This window comes from Protopterus annectens, chromosome 8.part0 (genome assembly GCF_019279795.1).
Source record: "Protopterus annectens isolate FY-2018-M chromosome 8.part0, PAN1.0, whole genome shotgun sequence".
NCBI lineage: Eukaryota > Metazoa > Chordata > Ceratodontiformes > Protopteridae > Protopterus > Protopterus annectens.
In genome coordinates this window covers 1,655,537,577-1,655,564,814 of record NC_056741.1, presented here as the reverse complement: position 1 = coordinate 1,655,564,814, position 27,238 = coordinate 1,655,537,577, and the positions used below count along the sequence as shown (strand labels likewise).

General features: G+C 43.3%; 1 long non-coding RNA gene across 1 annotated transcript in view; it reads right to left on the bottom strand.

The window, feature by feature from the left end:
* Nucleotides 1–2,533: 2,533 nt before the first annotated feature.
* Nucleotides 2,534–27,238, bottom strand: part of LOC122809579 — a 230,405-nt gene continuing 205,700 nt past the window's right edge. The window contains exon 3 of the long non-coding RNA XR_006365926.1: nucleotides 2,534–3,115. This is a non-coding gene — a long non-coding RNA (uncharacterized LOC122809579). The remainder of the gene's footprint in view (nucleotides 3,116–27,238) is intronic.

The window sequence follows — 27,238 nt, the reverse complement described above, 5'->3', positions numbered from 1 at the left end:
AAGCAAACACAGGAGGGTTATGGCTGACAAAGTTTGCAGATGACTGCAAACTGGGCGCCGTAGTTGAAAACACATCCAACACAGATATCCTTCAGAAGGGTCTCACAGAAACGGATAACTGGTGCCAGAGCCATGGCCTAAAGTTAAATGCCAAGAAATGCATAGTCATACCCTTCGGGAAAAATAAGGTTACCCCTAGCTACCATATAGGTGGCAATCCCTGAACACAGAAGAAGTTATTAGGGACCTGGGAACCCAGGTTGACAGTAGCCTTTCATTCAACACTCATATTGCTAAAGTAGTTAGGAAGACCTTCTACATTGCCCACCTTATCATGAAGGGATTCACATCTAGATCAAGGGAAGTCATAGTCTCCCTATACTCATCACTCATCAGACCAATGATCGAGTACAATGCCCCATTCGGAATGTATCTGACCCGACACTTGCAGCAGCTGGAGAGGCCACAAAAGTTCCTCACCAAAAGGATAAAGGGTCTCAAAAATCTGTCTTATGCTGCCCGACTGAAAGAACTCCAGTTATATTCAGTTGCTTACCGCTTGCTCAGAGGTGACCTATGCCTGACATACAAGGCCATGTCAAACCCAGATTTGATGAACATGCTTCATCTCAACAAATCTAGATCCCTCAGTGCCACAAGGGCGAGAGACTTAAACCTCGACACGGTTATTTATAGGGCGTGCTGGAGGATAGATTCATCACCCAAAGACTCCCTATGCTGTGGAACAAAATCCCGGTTTATGTGAGGCAGAGCACCTCGCTGGCCTTGTTCAAGAGGAATCTTGACCAATGGATGGGAGATCGCAGATACACCCCAGAGGTTACCTCAGTGTCACTGCTCGACAGAGGCACAGCAAAATAATGGGCATAGTTTCTCCAAACTAAAGGGGTGGCGTAAGCCACAAAACTATGGGCTAGGCTTATAAATGCCCTCGGGCAGATAGCCTAGTATGAACCTATGAACCTAAGGACACAACTGGCCAAAGAGGGACTGTCCCTCGCAAAGTGGGACAGGTGGTAACCCTATACTCGGTTTCCTGTTAGTCCTGTCACTTCTGGGTCACAGGTGGGATACCAGACTTGAGTCAACCCTTCTAGATTACCTCTGTTTTCTTGATAAATACTTTCTGAACCCTCTCCAATCGTGCAGTATCTCTTCTGGAATAGACATAAAAACCTGAACCATATTCCATCATTGATTGATTTATATATTGGAAGCATAATTGTTGTAGCTCTAAAACTAACTGTTCTCTCAAAGGATCTAATCACAGAAAATGCATTCCTCTAAATCTTAAAAACCTGACCATCTTGCTCCACCATAGTAATAATTGCTAACCCTGCCCCTGCCCTAACCCAACACTTTACCATTAAAAAAAAGACTTTCCACAGCACAGCCATTACCTCTAAACAAGACAGGTTCAGACACAAACACACACACAGATTCCAAGTGTTGCTGTCAGTGTACGTGGCTCACTTTGGTGTATGGTCTGTCAGTGTACGTGGCTTACTTTGGTGTATGGTCTATCTATAAACAGGCTTACTACAGGGAACAGATTCCAGAACACCTGCTCTCAGTGTAAGTGGTCACATACACTGAAATCAAGTATTTTTGAATTGGTGCCACAGACAAATACACAAATACGTAACACATGCACACACAAATACACTAGTTAATCTGTGCCCTTATCTAACTAACCCTACATACCTCTCAACTGTCCAGATTTTTGGGTCATATTTTCAGTTGGTTACTAATAAAAGTTTGATTTTCTGATAAATCACTGGGATGATCGGATGACTGAAGTCACTAAATAATGACATACATTTGAATTTCAGACTTCAAATCCTTCAGAAAATGCATCTTAAAACAAGCCCTACTACTCTAGCAACTTACTAAGTTTATAAGAGTAATATTTAAACTGTATCCATATTTTTGGGCCTTTGTCCCACTATTTTGTTAGTCTTTGTCCAGATTTCTTGCACTAAGAGATTGAGACATATGACCCTAAAACACACACATCCTTGCACATACAGTACACTGCTTCTATCATCTTCCATAACCCTTTCTCTAACCCTAATCTGCAAATATTCAAACACACACTAATCTGTGCACTAGGAAAAATTAAGCATTGAGCAGTTCTAATTCTACTACGTAGTTAAGGCCAATCAAGCTTATACAGTACCAGAGAATAAGAAGGACAGTGTCTGTTATGTGGGGTAAGCCTGGCTTTCTGCTGGTAAGTAATTGCAAAGCTTCTTTGCAGGTGACAGCTATAATGTTAAATAGACTATGTAGCAATAGTTTCAGACTTACTGATTAAGACTGTATTTCTTCAATATCAATTTTATCAACTGTCAGTCTTCATGCCAGCAAAGCAAATTGATAAGAAATATAAAAGTTCAATGACATTCCTGAGAAAACATTGGCAAACCCAAAGGAAAAGAAAAAAGAACAGCCAGTAAAGAACTGCTACATATGCAAAGACACAATGAGGCCGAGTCTATGCTTCTCAAGATCAGTTTCACAACAAAGATCTACTGTTTATTGCTACATGAAGCTAAAAACAAGGAGTATCAGTTTTGGTCTCAACAAACCACAAAGGACCTCGAAATCCTAAAAGAAGAAACAATTCTAAATAAATAAATAAAGGGAAAAAGTTTGCAGGTTTAACATTTTTCTAACATAGTTGATAATAAACAACTAGGAGGATTTCTCTGGGCTAAGCTTATTTTAGATACAGTTAAATTAGTATTAGTCCAAGAGTTTTCATTCTGTAATTTAAAAAAATAAGATACTACTACAAGAGTTCACTCTAACCGTTAGCAGAGCTTTTGCCCTATTACATTACTCATAATTATTTATTTATTTATAAAAATTTTAATAATGCAAAAATATCTTTGTATAATTAATTTAGTTTTCCACTTCAACAGTAGAATCTGTTTCAACCATGATGGCGATTTCTACATATGTAACTCCATCTTCAGCTATCCAAGATTCGATCCCATCATTATATCAGTGAGCAGAAATGGTTCAGTCAGAGCTCTCACAGTTAACTTCTTCCATTAATCATCTCACAATGGAGACCTTCCAGAGCACCCTTCAAAGCCAAGTGAAAGAAATTAAAGATACCATGTTAGTACTTACACATCATATAGAACATTTCGAGCATTTGACGTAAGGAAGCAGAACATCAAACTGCCTTTTGTTTAGACTTCAATCTGACATTACACAATAAATTGAATGATCAAGAAAACGGGGTGTTGAAAGAATTTGCAAATATTGGGATTGCAGTACAGCATATAGCAAAAAGACATGATCAGCTTCTTATAAACATGGATTAACACTACTTTAGGACTGGATACCACATCCAAAGCTCCTGTTACAATAGACTCACAGGTCTCAGGCATTTCCTCCACAGGCTGGTGCCCCTCTAAGACTAGTGATAATAAAATACCTTTTATAATCAGCAAAAAGAGAAGGTTCTCCAAGCAGAATGGACTAAATGGGGCATACAATACTTGGGATGAAAAATACATTTTGTTAAGAATTATTCAAAACAGTTAGTGCTTAAAAGAAGGCAATGGCTATCTCTCATGCAGTCTCTTTAGGAGAAGGTCTTAAAAGGCACAAATACTTTACCCATCACATTTACAGGTGCATTTATCAAATGGATCCCACATATTTCAGCAATCAGATGAAGCAGCCTGATCATTGTGGGGGGAAGTTTATACCTCCATGCCTGAGAATATGGATCAGTCAACTGCATTACAAAAGAGGGAAATACCAGTAACTGATCCCACTTTAAAATCTCTGGGTCCAAAGGGAACCAAACAAGCCAAGGAAAAAGCAGAAGTAATTCTGGACATATTAGCAACCTGACTTTACTTGTCTGGATAAGTATTATTTTTTCCTATATACTTATAGCCCCATAACTAGATTAATGTTATACTTCTTTTGGCTGCTTCTGTCAGGGGTCGCCACAGCAGATCATCTGTTTCCATTTCTTCCTGCCCCCTGCATCTTGCTCTTTCACACCAACCACCTGCATGTCCTCTCTCACCACATCCATAAACCTTATCTTAGGCCTTCCTCTTTTCCTGTTACCTGGCAGCTTCATCCTTAGCATCTTTTTCCCAATATACTCTGCATCCCTCCTCAGCACATGTCCAAACCAATGTAATCTTGCCTCTCTGGCTTTGTCTCCAAACCTTCCAACCTGGGCTGGCTCTCTAATATACTTATTCCTAATCCTGTCCATCCTCGTCACACCCAGTGTAAATCTTAACATCTTCAACTCTGCCATGTCAAGCTCAGACTCCTGCCTTTTTGTCAATGCCACTGTCTCCAACTCATATAACATAGCTGGTCTCACTACCCTCTTGTAGACCTTCCCTTTCACTCTCACTGGTACTCGTCTGTCACAAATCACTCCCGACACTCTTCTCCATCCACTCCATCCTGCCTGTACTCTCTTCTTCACCTCTCTTCCACACTCACCATTACTCTGAAGTGTTTATCCCAAGTATTTAAACTCATCCACCTTCACCACCTCTACTCCCTGCATCCTCACGATTCCTCTATCCTCCCTCTCATTCACACACATATATTCTGTCTTAGTCTTGCTGACCTTCATTCCTCTTCTCTCTAGAGCATATCTCCACCTCTCCAGGGTCTCCTCCACTTGTTCCCTACTCTCACTACAGATCACAATGTCATCTGCAAACATCATAGTCCACGGGGACTCCTGTCTGATCTCATCCGTCAACCTGTCCATCACCATTACAAACAAGAAAGGGCTCAGAGCTGAACCTTGATGTAATCCTACCTCCACCTTAAACGCATCCGTCACTCCCACCACAGACCTCACTGCTGTCACACTATCCTCGTACATATCCTGTACCACTCTTACATACTTCTCTGACACTCCCGACTTCCTCATACAATACCACAACTCCTCTCTAGGCACCCTGTCATATGCTTTCTCTAAATCCACAAAGACACAATGCAACTCCTTCTGACATTCTCTGTACTTCTCCATCAACACTCTCAAAGCAAACATCACATCTGTAGTGTTCTTTCCTGGCAGGAAACCATACTGCTGATCACTAATCATTATCTCTCTTCTTAACCTAGCTTCCACTACTCTTTCCCATAACTTCATGCTGTGACTGATCAATTTAATCCCTCTGTAGTTACTACAGCTCTGCATATCACCCTACGATTATACTTAATACTAGCCACAATACAGAATTCTAGTTGTGGACCAGTGGACACAAGTGGGATGACAATAACCAGCATAATCTTTACTTCCCATATCCATGGTGAATTTGAAATGACAGTCTGAAATGGTTCAGGCTGAATATATTCATTTTACAGCTGTATTCCAGAGCGCTTGTGTTATGATGTCTTGAGATTTGTCCATTCTGCATCATTTGCCTGATGTTCCAGGGTCACTTGGGACAGATTTATCCTCCACAAGCTTCGGAATGTTTCAGGTGAAATTATATATTTAATGTACTACATTTTTTATACTTACTAATTGTTTAAGCACTGTAAGAAATTTGTTTCTTTGATATCTTCAGAGATATTTAGCATGCATTAGTGTTATATTAAACTGTACAAATCTTAAAGGTTTTACTTCACACTTGACTCACCCAGAATATCTAGCTTTTTTCCAGTGAGAATGGGACAGTCAACCATTGTATACAGTCTGGCTAGCAAGCTCACTTATAGGGATATGGATAGCTGTTAATATATCACAGGATAAAACTATTAAGCTTTAACTTAAATGTATAAATTCCTCAATTAAGAGATAACTTATTTGTGAACTTCAGTCAGGACTCAGATAACAAACATTATGACTATCCAGGAAATATACTTGTCAACTCTTGAACATCTGAAACTATGAGCATGGAGTTATGATTTGATAGCCAATATTTCTGCTTGAAAGAAAGGGGTGGCAATCCTGCTAATGCAGTCTAGATTTCAACTTCCAGGTGGTGAAATAGCAGGTATGACTATGCAGATGGGAGAAAGTATATTAACATTAGTCTCCAGCTCTTGGTATCATACTCGCGGGCAAAAGTGGCTAGAGATTTATTTTATCAAATTCAAGAAAGAATCACTGTATCTCTAATTCTGATGGGTGACTTCAGTTGTATCACAATCTCAATGACTCATCTGCAGCAAAGTCATCTAGAGCGTCACCCACAGCATAAAATTCTGGAGAAAGGAAACACATGTACTGGATTTAAGGTTGAATAGTAATATTGTCTCACTGATATATATGCATTAGTCTCCACAGTTTGGAACCGCTACAAGAACAGATAGGATTTATGTCAAAAGGGAGCTAGTAGACCTCATTCCAGATTTTAGTGTGACACCATCTTCACATTCTGCCTATGAGGCACCATTTTGCCACTTTACAGAAAGCACCCCACCCTCAACCCAGACCTGTAAACTATTTCCATACTTCACCAGAAGACCCAATTATAAACAAGAGGTTCTAAAAATCACTCAAGATTATTTGAAGTTTCCTAAGGGGGGAATTATTAACCACATTATTTATGGGATGCATTCAACAGGTTTTTGGATGCTCTGAGGTCCTGGACCAGTGGTCTTTGGAAATCTTGGCACTCTCAATTAGCCCAACTGCAACCAGAATACAAGATAATTCAGTGTGAAAGAGCTCATTCCAAGGTGGGTAGATCACTCAAGGAACTGCAAAATGTCAGATCTAAGATACAGAATATTTTAAACACAAAAATAGAAGTCACACTTGATAACATGCGCCGCCAATATTATGAAGTGTCCTCACAGGTTTTTACTACACTAGTTAGGAAGTACAGAACAAGAACCAAGCAAACTATACCACATCTCACCTATGAGGGAACGGGAAAACCATTACAGGTCAATACATGAAACTTTGGAAATTTTCAGGGTTTACCCCCAAACACTGTATGCTGACTAAGGAAAACAAAATCAACTCCCAAATGGATACTTTAACTCATGAGCAAGCTGCATTTTTGGGAAAATAACTTTTCAAACAAAAGCTTTTAAAGTCTATCAAGAGATTAAAACTTAACGAAGTACCTGGGATGAATGGTTTATCCTCATATCTATACAAAGACTCCCTCCCCCTTACCATATACCGCCTATGGAAGACATGTATGCCGGCCTGCAGAGACTCTGATATACCACCATCCTGGAATCAATCTGTAATAATTCCTTTTTTAAAGCCAGGAATGAGCCTTCAGGTACATTCAGCTACTACTGAAACTCTCTTCTGAATGCAGACAGTAAGATCTATTCACGTCTATGGGCAGCATGCCTGTTTTCAATCATCCCATCATTAGTCCAACCTAATCAAGGAGGATTTGTAAGCGGTACAGCATCATCGTATAACATTTTCAGAGCTGCCCAATGGTTAGAATTATTTGCTCATCTATCTACAGATACTGAAAAAGCATTCAACGATGTAAGACGGCCATACCTATTTTTAAGATCCTAGTAGTATTAGTCTTCCCATCACGCATCATCATTACAGTAACCCTTAAATCAATGCATCAGGAATCTGCAGCTATGATTCATCTGGGTCCCTACCTATCTAAATCCTTACATCTTTTCAAAAAAGTGCAACAAGGTTACCCTCTGGCCCCACTGCTAGCTGTGAAATCTGTAGTAATTATTACTAGGACTGCTCTATATGCTCGGGAGACAAAAAAGGATTGGATGACTGGAGGAATCGCCTTATTTGCAGATGACTTCTTGCTGTTTTTAAATGATTATATACTTCTGAAGGGCTCGGATATACTATTTGACCAGAATCCAGGCTATAGAGTTAATCCTTTAAAATCAACATTATTAAGTCAAAATGTAGTTGGTATTTCCACCTTTCAGAATAAATACTGCTTTATTGTTAACCCTACATATATTAATGTTTAGCATTAAGTGCTATGACAACTAGAAATTTATAATCTCAGGATCTTAAGCTTGCACTTATTAAAATTATCCTCTGTCCCAAAATTTAATGTTGTATCTTTCTGCTTTTCCCGGTTAGGGGTCGCCACAGAGGAACTCCTGTCCGCTAATGATTTGCAGTAGATTTTTACGTAGCGAGTTGCCAGCCCTGACACACAACCTTCGACGAAGGTACACCCATTCACACATGTCCACACAGAAGACGCTTTAGCTGAGAATTGAACAGGACAACGTCTTACTGTCAGGTGACAACGCTACCACAGCACCACCACCGCAGTTAAATTTAATATATTCTCCAAAGTCTTCCAACATGAATCCCCTTTTCTACCATAAAGAAATGGGACAGGCTACTCCTAAAAGTCTTACGGTCCCAAGCCAAACCTACATACTCTAGTGCAGATTATTACTCTCCAAAACATTTGGGTGGTTTAAGGCTACCCAGCTTATACTTAGCATATCAAGCCACCCTAATTAGGTATTATAGCGATTTATGCCTTCCGGGGCCTCCTTTACCCTGGGTAAATGTAATGGTGGACACCACAAACCATTCTTTGTAACCCCCTTGTCACTAGATCATCAAAGCAAGTAACCATAGGCAGTTATCTCTACTATATGCAGTTACAGTAGGTCATTATCAACACCTAAAAGGTACAGGAACATCTCAGTTCCCAAGTACTCTATATCGTGACCTGCATAGACTTCTTCACATTGATAATAATGCCAACACTAACAATGTTGCTTTTTCCTTTCGGGGTGCACCAAAAGTTAAGTCTGAGGACATGCAAGCATTCTTTCTTTTATAATTACGGTTAGAAAAATTATTATTTCTTAAGCTTCAACTTTTTTTCAAGGTATTCCATTAAGTCTTGAGAAGAGGTCTTCCAAAAGTATACCCTCCCACAGCACCATACCATTTTCTATCTTCAAATAAATTAAAGTCCTATTGTAGTCAATGTTGGGCGCCTCTCATCAAGATGCGATTTTTAACTCCCCACTATTTCAATACTTATGGAATTTGATAGAGAACAATGATACCAACAAAATGGCTATATCCCAGTAACCTAATTATTTCTGTTTCTCTCTGTCCCACAGGTGTCACTCAGTAGTGTGCACAACTTCCCTTAAACACATTCAAAGGTCCAACAAAAAACAAATAAAAAACCTGAAGCAACTGCCTGCATACAAGAAAACAGAGCGGAACCCCGTACAAACCATTAAACGTTACTGAAAGTCCTACTTTTATCAACAGACTGTGAGCAGTGTAGGTCTATTATAATCTTTTCTCTGTGATATTGCTATTTCTTTTGTGCACACTACTGGGCCCCCCACCCTTTTCCTCCCATTTATTGTATCAAATATATACATTTTTCCAAAGCTTTGCATTTATTTTATATTTTTCTATTTTATTTATCCTATATATCACATTTATTTTACATTCTTATATTTTACTCTCCTGTTTATTGCAACAAATATATACAGTTTCCCAAAGCTTTGCATTTATTTCATATTCTACTTCCTTGATGCTCTACTAAACCTGCTTTTGAGTTCACAGAGATAAACAGACGCCTTTAGGTACAGACCTGGGCTAGCTGGTTGATTGTTTAGTTTCACGTCCACTAGTACACTCTCCAATAGTATAAGTGACCACTTACCCGCCTTTATACAACGTGAATGTACCACAACAATTAATAAACATCAGTACAGGGTTACCACAGATGAATCCCAGCTCTGTCCATCTAGCTTAAACCACAGGTTGCTTGGCATCAACTGGGATGCATTAAAATCACTCCCTCTTGATGAGGCAGTTGAGTTCAACTCAACCTTCCTCAGCAAACTAAACAATCTCACTCCCCTTAGAAAAAACAGAGTAAAGACCAACCATGCCAGTTGGCTAACAAGATCCATGAAGTGCAGGGACAAATCATGGAAAATCTGGCAAAAAAAAAACATCTGACCTCACCCAATACAAACAGCTCTGAAACAAGGTTAAGCACCTAGTACTACAAAACAAAAAAGAACATTACCTTACATTACAAAATCAAAACAAGCAAAACCTAAAATTCTGGAGCTCTCTCAACTCTTTATTAAACCCAGGCTTTAGCAATAATCCCTGCCCAGACTCAAAATACCCACTGAAATTGCTGCAACCTTCAAATCCTATTTCATAGATACTATAGCCAATCTAGCCGCTACCTTTCCCAAGACCAACTTGTCCACCACAGACCTCTCCACAGCTAACACCAGTACACCACCTATTCCCAACTTTACTCTGTCACCTATACTCAACTATTAAAAAATTGCTTCTAAAACTCAAACTGTGCACAAATGCTCCTGACAATTTACGCACCAAATACCTGCAAATCTCAGCCAACTCAATCGCTTACCCTATCAACATACTTCTCAATAGATCTATCCAAGAATCCTATATACCCATTATCTGGAAAAAAGCTTACATCCTCCCCCTGCACAAGGGGGGCCTCAACATAGACACCACCAACTTCTGCCCCATTGTTATACTATCACCCATCTCCAAGATTCAGGAGAAATGTTTTCATTCCCAACTTCTTCACCATCTGACTCACAACCACATTATCTCCCCCACCCATCAAGGATTTAGGCCAGCACATAGTACCACCACTGCCCTCATATCCTTCAAGGACACTGTCAATCGAGCCTGTAACACTGGTAAAATTGTATCTTCACTATTTCTTGATCTTTCTAAAGCTTTTTTTTTTTTTTAATATATCCTACTCTCCCCTTCTAACAAAACTCTAACATAAGCACCTCACCTCAAACTCTAAACTGGTTCACTAATTACCTCACTAACAGGAAACAATCAACTAAATGGCAGAGCTCTTACTCCCCTTTCCTAAACACCACAACTGGTGTTCAAGGCTCCATTTTAGGCTCACTTCTGTTCAGCATATTTGTCAATAACTTCCACACTGCACTCTCTCAAGGCTCAGTCATCCAGCACGCAGATGGCTCCACTATCATCTGCACTGCAAACGATTCCTCAGAACTACACCAACTCACCCAAAACACCCTCAACTCCACCAAAATTTGGATGTCTAATAATCATCTTGCCCTGAACCCCAACAAAACCAAACTTTTAGTTATGTACTTACCATAACTTTAGATGTATGGGATCCATCTCGCCTATATTCTCTACAGATGGGTTCAGAGCCGATCCTCGGCTCCGACTCGGCAGCTATACAAAGCTATACAATAGAACGCAGTCTCTTATTGGCCGAGTTACCTCATATCCCAGGATGCACCACTACTGCTTCCCCAGATCTTGTTTGTCCGCACACATGCACACACACACATAGACTGTTGTTATAACACTGCCAGGTGTTTCAAGAGAGGAAGAAGTTAATTCGGATCGTCCAGTCTCTTCTGGCCTACAAGGCAGGGGGAAGGAGGGTGGGTTATTAGGAATGTAGGCGAGATGGATCCCATACATCTAAAGTTATGGTAAGTACATAACTAAAAGATGTAATGTGATCCTATCTCGCCTACATTCTCTACAGATGGGACAGCGTCCCTAGCACCTAATTCCTGGGTGGCTCACTGGAAAACGCTCCTGAGAACCGTGGAACCGAAGGAAGCTCGACCCCTAGATGCCACATCCAATTTGTAGTGAGAAATAAAGGTGTGTAGAGAAGACCACGTGGCAGCCGCACAAATGTCACTAATAGAGAGCTTGGAATGAAAGGCTGCCGAAGTGGCCATAGCCCTGGTAGAATGAGCTTTCACTGGAACTGTAAGCTCCCTATTTGAAATGAGATAAATATGAGTGATACAGTCTCTGATCCACTTGGCAATAGTGACTTTTGTGACGGCTTTGCCCAATTTACTATCCGAAAAGGACACAAACAGTTGATCTGATTTATGTGCTTGGTGTGTCCTGTCCAAATAGAAACGCAACTGTCTATGCACGTCTAAGCTGTGAAAGGTATACTCAGCTCTGTTTGAATACTTAGGGAAAAAGACTGGTAATTCCAGTGATTGTTGCAAACAAAAGTTAGAACAAACATTTGGTATAAAGGATGGGTTTGGTCTAAGAGATACTCTATCCTTGTGAAATACCAGGTATGGAGGTTTGAGACATAGGGCTTGAAGTTCTGAAACTCGCCTGGCTGATGTGATAGCAACTAGAAGAGCAGTCTTCCAAGAAAGAAATTTTAAGTCACAGGTTGCTGCCGGCTCAAAGGGAGATGAGGTTAAAGCACCTAACACCACGTTAAGGTCCCACGGTGGTGCAGGATGAGATATAGGGGGCAGTAGAAGCCAAGCTCCTTTAATGAAAGCTTTGCACAACTTGTTGCTCATTAAGGGTGGTTCTACGCTCTCGTGAAAATTGGAAATAGCAGCCAATTGAACTTTGATGGTAGACACCGAACAACCTTGGTTGAACAGGGAAGTTAAAAACTTCAGAACCTCTGACACCGAGGCTGTCATAGGGTCTAATCCTCGGAGTTGGGCCCAAATAGCAAATCTCTTCCATTTACTGCTATACATCTTTTTAGTAGAAGTCTTGTGGGCCGAGGACAAGATATGCATGACTTCAGGATCGAAAGAATGGCTCCTGACTATGGTCGGAAGAGGAGTAGCCAAGCTGCTAGCTTCAATGAATGGAGGGACTGATGGAGCTGTCCTGACTGATGCGTCAAGAGGTCTGGAACTTGGTCCAGGAACCAGGGACCCTCCAATGCATATTTGCGAAGAAAGGGGAACCAGACTTGACGAGGCCAGTATGGGGCGATTAGGATAATTTTGCTTTCCAAGCGAATCGCCTTCTGAATCACCTTGGGGAGAAGGGGAACCAGTGGAAAAGCGTATAGCAGGCCGGGGGGCCAAGCTTGGACTAGAGCATCCTTGGGGATCTTCCCTGGAACTGGGGTGAGAGAGAAGAACTGCTGGCATTTTGCGTTGAGGGGGGTTGCGAAAAGATCGCAACATGGAGCTCCCCATCTCGTGAAAATCTGTGTTACTACTCTGTTGTTCAAAGACCACTCGTGAGGGGAGAGAATAGTTCTGCTCAGTCTGTCGGCTATCACATTGGATCTCCCCGGAATGTGTGTTGCTACTAGGAAACGTTTGGTAGCAATCGCCCAATCCCATACCTTCATGGCCTCTCTGCAAAGGGGGTAAGACCTGGTCCCTCCTTGCTTGTTCAAGTACCAGACTACCGACATGTTGTCGGACTGAATGGCAATCGTACCCTGGGGGAGGTGATCATGCAGTGCTTGCAACGTTAAAAGCACTGCCCTCATTTCAAGGATATTGATGTGGAGAAGACTCTCGTCGGTGTGCCACGTGCCTTGGACCGACCTGTCCAGATAATGTCCCCCCCACCCTGTCTGGGAGGCGTCCGTAGTCAACGTGGCCGAGGGGGATGGGGGAATGAAGGGTCGCCCCTGATCCATGTTGGAGGAAAGAAGCCACCAACGAAGATCCTGTTTGCACGTCTCTGTGATCAATATGTGGTGACTGAGGGGAAGGTCTTGATAAGACCACTGGACTGATAGGAGCCACTGGAGTATCCTCATATGCAACCTTGCCAAGGGGACCAGAAGAATGGTGGCTGACATGGAACCCAACAGCTGCAGGACCATTCTCGCTGGAGCGCGACATCTAAGGAGTAACGCCCGAACCTGAGACTGCAGCGTTGCTATCCTTTCTGTAGGAAGATAGACTCGCATCTGCCTTGAGTCTATTTCTGCACCAATAAACAGAATATGCTGCAATGGCAGCAATACGGATTTTGTCCAATTGAAGGTGATTCCTAAGGAGTTGCCTAGAGAGATGGTGGCTGCTAGAGTTTTTAAGAGTAGATGCCTGGAGGTGGCAGTTAGGAGCCAGTCGTCTAGGTATGGAAACACCTGGAATCCTAGACTTCTCAGGTGAGCAGTCACCACCGCCAAACATTTGGTGAACACCCTGGGGGCTGTGGTGAGACCAAAGGGCAGTGCACGGAACTGGAAATGACTGTCTCCTAGGCTGAAGCGCAAGTGTCTCCTCGACGCCTGATCTATCAGAATGTGATAATAGGCGTCTTTGAGATCTATGGAGCACATCCAAACACCTTTCTCCAAAAGCAGGAGAATGGATTGCAAGGTGACCATCCGGAATTTGGACTTTTTCACTGATCGGTTTAACTTGCTGAGATCCAAAATGGGCCTCAAGTCCCCGGTCTTTTTTGGTACCAAAAAGAATCTTGAGTAAGTCCCTGATCCGGCATGATCTGCGGGGACAGGTTGGATAACTCCTTTTTGAAGCAGCTTCGATATTTCGCTGGCTGCCAGATCCCGTTGACTGGGTGGCGGGTCCGGGATTCTTTGGGACGGTGGGGGGGGGGTTGAGAGAAGGGAATGGTGTAACCTCCGGCGATGATTCGGAGCACCCATTGGTCCTGAGTGATATTTTACCAGGTCTTTAGGTGCCTCAAAAAAAGACCCCCGACTGGCTCCGGAGCTGCACAGTCGAGCACTCCTTCAGGGATGCTGGAAGGAGGAGGAGCCACGAAAGGACTCGCGGTCTCCAGTTTTGCGGGGGCCTCCGCCACCTCGGGGACGGCGTCTCCCTGAAAAATTTCCCCCTCCTCTGCCTCTAGAAAGGGAATCGCTCTGCTGCGACGAGTAAGGCTTTTGAGACTTACGGAACCACATTTTCCCTCCTCTTCGAGCCTTGGGATAAGGTCTGAAGGGAGTGGAAAACCGGGCCCCTACGGCAGTTAAAGTCTTACCCTCCTGTTCGCAGCGAGTCAAAGTGTCCTTTACCATAGGTCCAAACAGAGAGGACCCATCGAAGGGGGCGTCGGCAAAGGAAGACTTAAAGGCCTCCGCAAAGTGACACAGGCGTAGCCAGGCTTGTCTCCGTAGAGCAACACCTGTTCCCGCCGCTCTGCTCACTCCTTCGGCTGCATAAGAAATGAGCCTCATGGACGAGTTGGATAACGAGGACAGGGTAGCCAACTGGGAGTTAACCATCTGGGCCAACTGCTCAGGTAAGTTACCGGACAGGGGATCCGAAAGCTCCTTGACCAGATCCCTCTGCAGTCTCGTGAAATGCGTCAAGTAGTTCAGAGACCTTAGTGTAAAGGTCGCTGACGTAAGGGTGCACTTCCCGTACCGATCCATGCTCCTAGACTCCTTATTAGGAGGATGGACGGACGTCGAAGCCTCTGCCACATCTTGCTGGGTGGCAGATGCCACCACCAAGGCATCTACAGCCACACCTTTCGAAAGAAAGTCCTTATCAGGGGGTGCCGAAAGGAATTTATTGGGGCGAGCTGGCACCAGTTCAACAGAGTCCGGGTGTTCCCACGCCCTTCGAGAGATCAAATCAAATAGCTCATCGAAGGGCAGAGACACCCAGGAGGCGGAGGGCTGAGCCCCGAAGGCCTTGAGGAAAACCGACTCCTCAGCAGAAGGGGGTTTGGACTGCCAGTCACCTCGTTGCTTAAGGATTTCCAAGATGTCTGCAAAGGATACATCATCCGAGGACGACTTGGGGGACCCTTCCGCATCATCGAGGTTGGTATCCGAGGTGAGAGACTCATCAGGGGAGTCGACATGCTTCCTTTTGCACTGTTTCTTCCTCGGAGGTTCCTCCGAAGATGCTTCGGAGGGACCTCCAGGAAGAAGGGAACCCCCGATGGGGGTAACCTCAGGCCCAAGGGCTCCGCTGTCGTGAGACAGGGGGATTGCAAAGGAGCCAGTCTCCGTGCCAAGGGAAGGTGGTGGTGAGATGGTAGAAGTGGCCAGAGAGGATTTGGCCAAGGCACTCCTCATGGCCCTGAAGGCGGGACCCCCAGAGTCCTGGGATGGTTCCACCCCCAAGGCCACAACAGCAGTCGGAACTCCCGCCGCCAACGCACTGAGAGGGAGGCTCGGAACCGAAAGGATCGGTCCCGAAGCGTCCCCCCCGGGGCCGACAGAGGAGGTCCGCGTACCGAACCCCGACCCGAAGGGCGGGGTTGGAGTTAGGGTCGGAACTGACCCGACAACCTCCACCGGCTCCACCAACACTGACTCCAACGGCGCCGAAGCTGTTGGAGGAGGAACCAAGATAGCAGGGGGGGAAACCGGCTCTGGAGCCGAGATCAACTTCTGAAAGACCGGAGACTGAAAAAGCCTTTGAAGCACCCTGTCTACATCCGAATCAGACATCCTCGACGACCGAGAAGAGACCGACCGGGTCCTAGTCGACTTCTCCGCCGGCTCCGAAAGACTGGGGGACCGGCTCCGTATGGGTTCGAGAAGTATCGGCCGAGGAGATTCCACTACCACTGCAATTTCCCTCGGAGGCGATGGGGACTTCGGCACCGAAGGGGAAGAGTCTGAGCGGACAATCCTCATCGGCTCCGAAGGCAGTGGAGCCGATGGAGATGACTCGCCTCGGCGCCCGAGCTCGACTCGAAGCCAGAGGAGTCGAGGCTGGAGACATCGAGGCAGACCGTTCCGCCCTCGGCTCCGAAGTCCATGGAGCCGACGGAGAAGCCTGCCTTGATTTTTTTGCTGCCGGATCCGACGGGCTGGTCGGAGCCGAAGATTTTTTCTTCCTCGAAGGGGAAGAAGAAGAAGATAGGGCTTCCTCAAAGGAAGGGGTAATAAGCCCTTTCAAAATCAACTTATTTTTCCTCTCTTGGAGCACGCGAGAGGAAAAAGCGTGGCAAACGCTACAGGATTCCTGGAGGTGCTTCGGGCCCAAACAGTAAACACATAAAGAATGGTCGTCCGTAATGGACATTTTATAGCTACATTTGGAACATTTTTTGAAACCTGACGGTCTATGTTCCTTTGACATGTTAACTAATTCAACACACTAAACTTCCAAAAAAAACTACACAAAACTACCAACGACAGCCTAGACTCTAAGTAAAACGCCTAGGATAGGGCAAGGCCCCTCTAACTCCACGGGATCACTGCCACAAAAAATACAATTTTACCACAGAAAAATACTAAATCACAGTCACACAACAACAAGTAGCTGTTAAAACAGCTTTTGGGTAAATTTTAGCACAAAATTTGACAGAAAAAATGTTACTAAGAGGCACTTAGCTCAGCCAAGTCCGAGACCACATCTATGCTTCAGAAGCGGCAAACGAGATCTGGGGAAGCAGTAGTGGTGCATCCTGGGATATGAGGTAACTCAGCCAATAAGAGACTGCGTTCTATTGTATAGCTGCAGAGTCGGAGCCGAGGATCGGCTCCGAACCCATCTGTAGAGAATGTAGGCGAGATAGGATCACAAAAATTCCACATCCCTACAAAAAGAGAACTTCACCATTCAATCCCTAAATGGTACCACCATCGACATTGTACCTAGCACAAAACTCCTAGGTGTCATCATAGAAGAAAACCTCACAATCGACCTGCACACCCAGTCCAATGTCAAAAAGACACATCAAAAGCTTGGTACTCTCTACAGACACAAACATCTACTCAGTGCATCAGCCCGACTTTACCCTGACTCTTTTCTATTACCCTCTCTTTTATACGGTGCCCCCCCTCCTCACCAACACTCAGTCCTCTCTACTAAACTAGACTCACGCTACAACAAAATTGCTAAGTTTCTAACTAATGCCTCTTACTCATCTCACCACTGCTTATCATTACGTAACCTAAAATGGCTTGAACTCCCCAACTATCTCACCTTTATCCAACTAACTGCAGGTCACAAACTCATAATCCATCCATGTACCCTGCTCTATCTTCTATACTTACTTTATACCATCCTAACAGATCACTCCGATCAAGCAACCAACTGCTCGTAAATGTAGAAAAATAAGTTATGTGCTTACCATAACGTTCCATGTGAGTTATTCATTTCGCCTTCATTCTCACTGATGGCTTCGGAGCCAAATGCTAAAGCTCGAGGTCTTCAAACAGCCCGTGGCCTACTCCCTATCCCATGATGCCTTCAATCTTGTTTGCTCAATCATACTGATAACTAAAGACTATAGGCATTGAAATAAGAATACCATAGACAAGGACAAGATATCACTAGGACTTGTTGGAACTTCCTGGCTGACTTTAAAGGTAGGGGGTTGGTGGGTGGGACGTAAGAATGAAGATGAGATGAACAACTCACATGGAACGTTATGGTAAGTACATAACTTCTTAATGTGAAGTTGTTCTATCTCGCCTTCATTCTCACTGATGGGTAAGCGTCCCAAGCACCATCTCCTTGGGTGGCTCATGGGAGTATATTCCTCAGAACCCTAGAACCAAAGGAGGCCCTGTCCCTGGAGGCCTTATCCAATTTGTAATGAGTGATAAAGGTATGAGGTGAGGACCATGTAGCTGCTGCACAAATAATATCTTATAGGCAGCCATGCCATAAAGGCTGAAGAAGTGGAAATTGCCCTGGTTGAATGAGCCTTGACTTTATGATTTAATGTCATCTGTGAAGAGCTGTATGTGAAAGCAATACAATCTGACAACCATTTTCATAATGTGGTTTTAACCACCGGAGTACCCTTCTTTGAATCTGAAAAGGAGACAAAAAGTTGGTCCGATTTTCTGAAGTCCTTAGTCCTGTCTAAATAGAATCAGAGTTGCCTATGGACGTCGAGTTTGTGCAACGTTTTCCATTTTTTTGTATATTTGGGAAAAATCACAGGTAATTCTGTAGTCTGGTTGAGATTTGTTTCAGAACAAACCTTAGGTAGGAATGAAGGATTTGTTCTTCTCAGTGTTATCATTATGAAAAATCAAGTATGGGACTTTGATGGACAAGGCATGGAGTTCCGAAATTCTTCGAGCGGAAGTAATAGCTACTAGGAAAATGGTTTTCCATGATAGGTATTTTAAATCACAGGATGATGCAGGTTCAAAGGTGGAGGGGTAAAATGATCCGTGAGAGCACAAAATTAAGATTCCATGGAGCAGATGAGGTTTTAATAGCTGGTCTCAAGTGAATAGTACCCTTAAGAAATGCTTTAGAAAGTCTATGTGACATGATGGGAGTCTATCACCAATATGAAAATTAGAGATTGCTGCCTATTGAACTCTAAGGGTTGCTGCAACCGCTCCTTCATGAAACAATTTAGTCAGAAACTCTAAAATGGAAGAAAGCAAAGCCATATATGGATCAACATTATTACTTGACGCCCTTATAGAAAATCTTTTCCACTTGCTAAGGTATAGTTTCCTAGTAAAAGATTTATGAGAAGAAATTAGGATGTTCTGTGCTGCAGGTGATAACTTGTGGAACCTGGCTATCATGGAACTGGAGCAGCCAAGCTGTCAATTTTAGGGTATGAATTGCAGGATGAAGAACCCCTGATGAATGTATCAGACCATCTGGAACTAGGTCCTGGATCCATGGTTCTTCCAGTAGATGAGGCTGCAGAAAGGGGAACCAAATTTGACGAGGCCAGTAAGGGGCTAGCAAAATAATGGTCCTTCCCAGAGTGCTAGCTTTCTGTAAGGTTTTGGGTATCAGAGGAAACGGGGGAAAAGCATAAAGAAGTCCCAGGGGGCCAACTGTGTACAAGTGCATCCCTTGGGGCATGTCTCGAGTTAGGATCAGAGCAAAGTAGTTGCTGCATTTGGTGTTGGCTGTGGTTGCAAAGAGGTCACAGCAAGGCTGGCCCCATCTGCAGAATATCCTTTCCATTACTACTTCTTTCAGGGACTACTCGTGAGGAGACAGTATTGCTCTGCTCAATTTGTCCGCTATCACATTGGACCTCCCCTGAATGTGCGCTGCTATCAGAAAGCGCTGGGTGGAAATTGCCCACTGCCATGCTCTCAAGGCCTCTCGACATAAGGGGTATGATCTGGTTCCTCCCTGTTTGTTTATGTACCAGACCACTGACATATTGTCCATCTGTATCGCAATAGTCCCCAGAGGCAGAAAGTTTTGAAAGGACTGCAACACTAGAAGTACCGTCCATCTCTAGGACACTGATATGCAGATGAGCCTCGTGATTCTCCCATGTGCCTTGGGCTGTCCTTCCCTGAAAATGCCCCCCACCCCCACCCTATCAACGAGGCATCCGTGAGTACACTGGCAACCGGGGTTGGAAGAACAAAGGGATGTCCTATTGTCAACCAAGGGGAGGGGAGGTCAGCCACCAAAGAAGATCCAAATAGTACGATCCAACTAAGAAATAAACACAAAACCACACAGCTGAAAATAAGGAACATGTTGTTTACTGCAAGACACTCAGTAAAAATCACAGTTAGCGCTTTTGTAAGGTACACAGACCAGGATTGTCTGATGAAGTTTGGTCTGTGTACCTTACGAAAGCGCGAACTGTGATTTTTACTGAGTGTCTTGCAGTAAACTACATATTCCTTATTTTCAGCTGTGTGGTTTTGTGTTTATTCCACCAAAGAAGATCCTTCTTGCATGACTTTGTTATTATGATGTGGTGAGACATTGGAAGTTCCTGATAAGGCCATTGTGTGAAAACCAGCCATTGCAGTAGCCGCATGTGCATTCGGCCTAATGGAATGGCAATGATGGCTGCTGCCATGGTCCCTAGTAATTTGAGCACTACTGAAACTGGGGCTCTCTGTTTGGGGATGAGATTCAGAATTTGTTGCAGACTGGTCACCAATCTTTCCACTGGAAGTTTTATGGTCATGGAAACTGTGTCGGGATCTACTCCAATAAAGATGGTACATTGGCTGTAAAGCAGACTTGTCCCAGTTTAAAGTAATCCCCAGATGACTGCAAAGATCTAAGGTTGTCTCTCTTGCATGTACAAGTTGATGCTTGGTGGTGGCGGTGAGGAGCCAGTAGTCTAAATATGGAAACACCTGGAATCCTAACTGCCTCAGGTGAGCTGTGACTACTGCCATGCATTGGAACACTCTGGGGGCTGTAGTGAGACCAAAGAGCAGAGCCCGAAACTGAAAGTGACTGGCTCCCAACCGAAAGCACATATGATCCCTGGATGTTCTGGCGCCATCTTTATATGGTAGTATGCATCCTGGAGATCTATTGAGCACATCCAATTGCCTTTTTCTAGAAAAGGAAGTATAGACTGTAGCGGTGACCAACCGAAAACTTTGTTTTCTTGACAGATTTGTTCAACCTTCCGAGATCCAAAATTGGTCTCCAGTCCGCTGTTTTCTTTGGAACTAAAAAGAACCTCGAGTTAGTTCCGGATCCTCTCTGGTCTGCTGGAACTGGCTGGATGAGTCTTTTTTTCTAGCAACCTTGTAATATCTGTGGTTGCCTGCTCCTTGTGATCGGGTAGAACATCTGGGATTTTTTTCACAGGGGTTGGAGCGGTAGTAAAGGGAATAGTGTGTCCTCTGGATATTATGCTTTGTACCCACCAATCTTTTGCAATTTTTACCCAGGTATCTGGGTACAAAGATAAGTGTCCCCCGACTGCCTCCAGAGATGGACAGGCAGGCCTCCTTTCAGGAGCACTGGTAGGGCTTGCCAAAGCACTGATCCCTGTCACCCTGGTTCTGCGGGCTCCCTCTGCCTCGTGGACGGCGTCTCCCATTATTGCCCCCTCCTCTGCCTCTAGAGGGGGTTTCACCATGTGTGTCACAGAAAGCTCCTTGGGCATTATGGAACCACATTTTTCCACTTTTCCGACCTTTAGGATAAGGTCTGGTAGGAGTAAAAAACTGACTCCTATGGCAGACAGAGTCTTTCCATCTTGCTCACACCTGGTAAGAGTTTTCTTCACTTTTATGGTTCATCACTTTTTGGACCAAAAGGGGGTGTTTACAAAGGATGATTTGTAGGGCTCCGCAAAGGAACATAAGCGCATCCAGGAGTGTCTCCCAAGATCAATTCCTGTACCCGCTGCCCGACCCGTCCCATCTGCTGCATATGAAATTAGACACATGGAAGCGTTTATAAGGGAATTTAGAGTAGCAAGCTGGGAGGTTATCTTATATGGGACCCCTGCAACTACGGCACCCCGTAGAGTATCTCCCAACACCTTGAGATCTCTCTGTAGTCTGATGAAATGTGTGAGACAGTTCACTGCTGAACTAAACATGCACTTTCTTTATCTGCCCATGATCCTAGAATCTCTATTAGGAGGATGAACAGATGTGGAGGTCTCCGATAGCTCCTTCTTAGTGGCCGCTGCCACCACCATAGCATCAACTGGTACTCCTTTGATAAGGAAAGTCTTGTCCTGAGGTGACATAATAAATTTATTCGGCCTCCGAGGGACTGGTTCTATAGAATCCGGGGACTCCCACGCCTTTTGAGAGAGAAGGTCCATCAGCTCATCGAAGGGTGGAGTCACCCAAGAGGTGGAGGGTTGAGACCCGAAAGCCTTCAGAAGTACTGACTCATCATCAGTAGGGTTAAGTGGATTCCAGCCACCCCTCTGTTTTAGGATTTCTAAGATATCACCAAAAGAGATATCTTCAGAGGACTGTGGGGACCCTTCTGACTGACTCATCTAAGTCAGTATCTGATGTGATGAATTCCTGTGGGGAATTCTAGATGCTTCCTCTTGCAAGTTCTCTTCCTGGGAACCTCTTCAGAGGGAGCTTCTGGGGAGGTCCCGGAAGAACAGGGCTCACCCGATGGGGGGGCCTGAGACTCTGGGTCTCTATGCTTTTGAGGGATCAGTGAAGCAGAGACAGACAGGAACTTTAGGGGAGGAGATTGCTGGTACCAATGATGTGGGTAACTGAGGGGATAACACTCTCCTCATGGCATCAAAAGCCCAATGGCTGCAGTCTGAAGAGATGCCTGGATCTGTAGAAGCAGGCAGTCTCCGCAGTGCCGAAACTGTGGGCGCCGAGCCCAAGGTAGGTGCCAAGCTCACCCGAGCCGAGGCCCCATGAGGCAAAGTCAACACCGAAAGATAAGTACAACTATCCTCTCCAGATCCGACCGGTGAGTGTCAGCTCCTAGACTCTAAGGTGGGTACCGAAGAGGTCAGAGTAGTCGGAACTGAAAGCCCAATGGGTGTCGGCTCAGACAGTTCCTCAATCATCAGTTCCGAATACTCTGGCTCCGAACTTTGGGTCGAATCGGAGGAGGAATCGAAAAAACGGGTTGAGTCTGGGTCAGTTCTGAAGCCCTAAGGGTCGGACCCGACAGAATTTTGGCTAGTGCCTGTGACTTTAGAGGTCTCTGTACCACTTGATCCACATCCTTATCCGATAGTCTTGAGGACCAGGAAGCAATGGATGATGTTTCAGATTGGAGAATAGGAGATTTTAAAGTGGGAGATACCAGCTCCAAGGCTAGGGATCGGCTCCTACTGACCACAATTACCTCTGGCTCCATAAGCTTAGGTGCCGAAGTGGCAGTCTTACTAGCTTTAGCTGTTTTTGAAGTCGATGAGCCCTTTTTCAGCTCAGACTCCGATGATGGGCTTGTAGACACAGTTTTTGGAGACTTAGTAGGCCTGTCCTTGTCTAAGGCTTCTTGAAAAGAAGATTTCAAGAGACCTCTTGCTATTAGTTTACTCTTGTGTTTATGAAGAATGTGAGAGCTAAAAGAGTTGCAGATGGCAATTTTCCTGTAGGTGAAGCTCACCTAAACAATAAACACAATTTGTATGGCCATCTGTGACTGACATCTTCTGTCCGCATTTTGGACATTTTTTTAAACCCAGATTTAACTTTTTCAGACATAATTCAGTCCACTGAAAATTACCCAAGGCAGAACAAACTAGTTCTATACATAACACACAGCACACAGATATCTATATAGGAAAAATAACCCTAATAAAGGAGGGTCTAAGACTAGCTATAATAACTATAATAACTACGAAACACACCAAACTGTTCAATAACTATTATACAACCCTAATAAAAATCAGAGTTGAATAAAATTTGCAAGTAACAGCAAAGATATATTATTAATGCCCTAATAAAAAAACAGCAAGTTATGTAAATCTAACTAACTATTCTAGCCTAGAAATAAACGGCCTCAAGGAAAGGAGAAAAAGCACTCTAACAATGACTAACAAAAGAGACAAGTGTCTCAAGTAGCCAACTGCAATCTAACAACTAACAAACAGGATTGAAAATATTTTGTTTAAACAAATATCAAAAGTTTGACAATACTGGCCAGAGCTGTTCGACGAACACCCGATCTGTTGCAGCAGCAAACGCGATCTGAGGGAAGCACTATTGCATCATGGGATAGGGAGTAGGCCACGAGCTGTTTGAAGACCTCGAGCTTTAGCCCTTGGCCGAGTCGAAGCTGAGGATCAGCTCCGAACCCATCAGTAAGAATGAAGACGAGACAGAACAACTTTAGATCACAAACTTTCAGCTGGCCAGATGCTTTATTCCTCTACTATCACAAAACTTTGGAATTCCCTATCCTCAACACTTAAATCCACCTGCTCAGTAACCCTATTCAAGACATCTCTGAAACACCTTTCCTCATCTTAGCTGTGCGCATGTGCTAACACCACATTTCATATATCCTAACTTCAACCATCACAACTATTCTCACCCCCACTCTACTACTCTGGCATCCTCTTCTCACATCCACCTGTCTTTTTACTTACTCCGCCTCTCCATCCTGTCCACTTCCCTCTTTCTACTAACCCTCATTGTTCTACCATTGATCCCTCCTGTCTACTTCCTTCTCTTCCTAACCCTTATAGACCTAACATTAACTATGTAAGACATTCAGGTACTCTCGCAGCCTACCTTAATATCATACCACCACTTACATCTGTAACAATATCCACCAACTTTGCTGATTCCTGCAACAGGACTCATATAGCCCATCACTCAGCTATTACACCTCCTAGACATGTGAAAAGTTTAAGTACCTAGTCTCCAATTCTTTTATCTGCTTTGCACCCACTGCATGAAGTGTCCTACTTAAATTTTGGTAGCTGAAAACTACTCATATGGAATGTTCTCATCTATATACTCCATATTGCTTGTATAATATTTTTGATTTGAGAATGATTACATGTACTTTTTTTTCACCAATTGTATAAGCTGCCAATAATATGTACTAAATGTCTTTATTAATGCAAATTCTGTATTGTATGTGAAATGTCTTGTATGTGGAGCTTTTCTTCCCGGAATTCCACTGAAAATGGGCCCTTCTGGCCCAGCTGGACTATCCTAGTAAACAAATGCAAATAAATAAATAATTTCTATGCAATTTGATTTAAAAAAAAAAAAAAAGTAGGACACTCATGAGAAAGAAGGCAATAGCATTCTCAGGCATACAAGTTTTAGCAAACTAAAATTCCCATAACTACGGCATCCTTAAAGTGGAGATTTTTTGCATGGAAGTGCATCCATAGGCCATTTCTGACTCCTGATCTAATAGTGAGATTTACAGAAGAATAATATCCTCGCATCCACAGGTTCTTACAGACTCCTGATCTCATAGTAACATTTACAGCTGAATAATATCCTCAGTGCTGGCAATGTCTGAACCCAAATTTACTTTCATCATGGGAGCATATGATTTGTGGTTGAGACAAGCTCAAGCAATACTGGAAAAATGTTTGGGACAACGCCAGTAATATGTGTCATATGGAGAAATCTGACACAAAGAACATGGTACTCTATGGATTCTCAACTGAAGCTCTCAAAATAAAAATCTAAATATTATGCAATTAGCAGCAAAGAAGTTGATCACCTGACAATGGAAAAGATCACCCCCCCCCCCACATATAACTGAATGTTGGCACATACTTGAAAACATACACAGGGATGAATGCTGCATAGATAAGCGAATAAATGCTGAATCAGTCTTTCTCTTCATTGGTTTCACCTATAGACGGGCCTTTGACACTACTAAACCTACACATGACAAAGCCCCTTGTTAAATATTTTGCTAATCAGATGTGCATCTTAGATTCTCCTGGATGCATATCAAATAGATCATTAAATTTTGTGTCCTGACAATGGGTACACTGTTCTCATCCGGGTGAATCTTGTTCTGATTCCATTGCACAATTACATTCTTGCTAGTTACCTCTTAGACAGTAACATGTCATTTTATCTTCTTCTAAAATGTATACACTCAATTTCTGTAGCTATTTCTTTTGGTACTCTTATAATGCAGTTGCATATGTCAACACACTTTATGTCTATAAATATCCATAACTTTTAACATTCTCATATTATTTATTTAGTAATTCATTGATTTTTTTTTTCTGAGAAAGTCTATCTGGACCAAAAGAACCCCTTTTTCAGCAGATTTCCAGGGAGAAAAACTCCACCCAGGATGATGACACCCTACATGCACCCCTTATACCCATGACACTTATACCCATTCTACTCCCAGTTTCACTCTTAATCCTATTTCTGTCACAACTATAAAAAGACTACTTCTGAAGTTCAAACCCTGCTCTAACACTCCCGACAATGTACCACCCGAATATCTAAAACTTGCAGCAGACGCCATTATATTCCTTATAAGTATCCTTATTAATAGATCTATTCAGTAAACCTATGTGCCCAAACCACAGAAGAAGGTACTCATTCTCTCTCTTCATAAAGGCGGCAAAAACATTGATATCACCAACTTTCATCCAATCTCTAGTCTTTCGCCTATCTCCAGTATCTTGGAAAAGTACATCCACATTTAGCTAATGCAATATCTTCTTCACAACCATCTCCTGTCTCCTACTCAGCATGGATTCAGACCTGGCTATAACACAAAAACTGCCCTCATATCTTTCTTGGATACTGTTAACAGAGCACATGATGCTGGGAAAATAATCTCTACCCTCTTCTTAGATCTATCAAAGGCTTTTGATGCAGTTTCCCACCCTTTACTACTATCACAACTCTCTAGCACAGAAATTTCCCCAAACACTCTCAGCTGGTTCTCAAGCTATTTAAAAGACAAGCAACAGGCTGTCAAATGACAAAATTCTATCTCTCCTTATCTTAACACCTCTACTGGAGTTCAAGGTTTCATACTTGGTCCCCTCATATTCAGCATTTTCATTAATAACTTCTATTCTCCTATGACCCACAGATCCCTTATTCCATATGCAAATGATTCAACTATTGTATGTTCAGTTGACTCCATTTCTGAACTTCAACTCAAAACTCAATTAGCCTTTCTCCACCACTGAATCATGGATGTAAAATAACCACCTAGCCCTCAACCCAAATAAATCCAAAATCATACTATTCTCCGGTAGGAAATCAGCCCTGTTAGATAAAGTCTTGTTCAATATCTATTCTCAAACTAAGGCACAGATAGAACTAGTTAGCCACACAAAACTGTTAGGAGTCACCATAGACTAACACCTAAAATTAGAGATTCACTTACAATACAATAT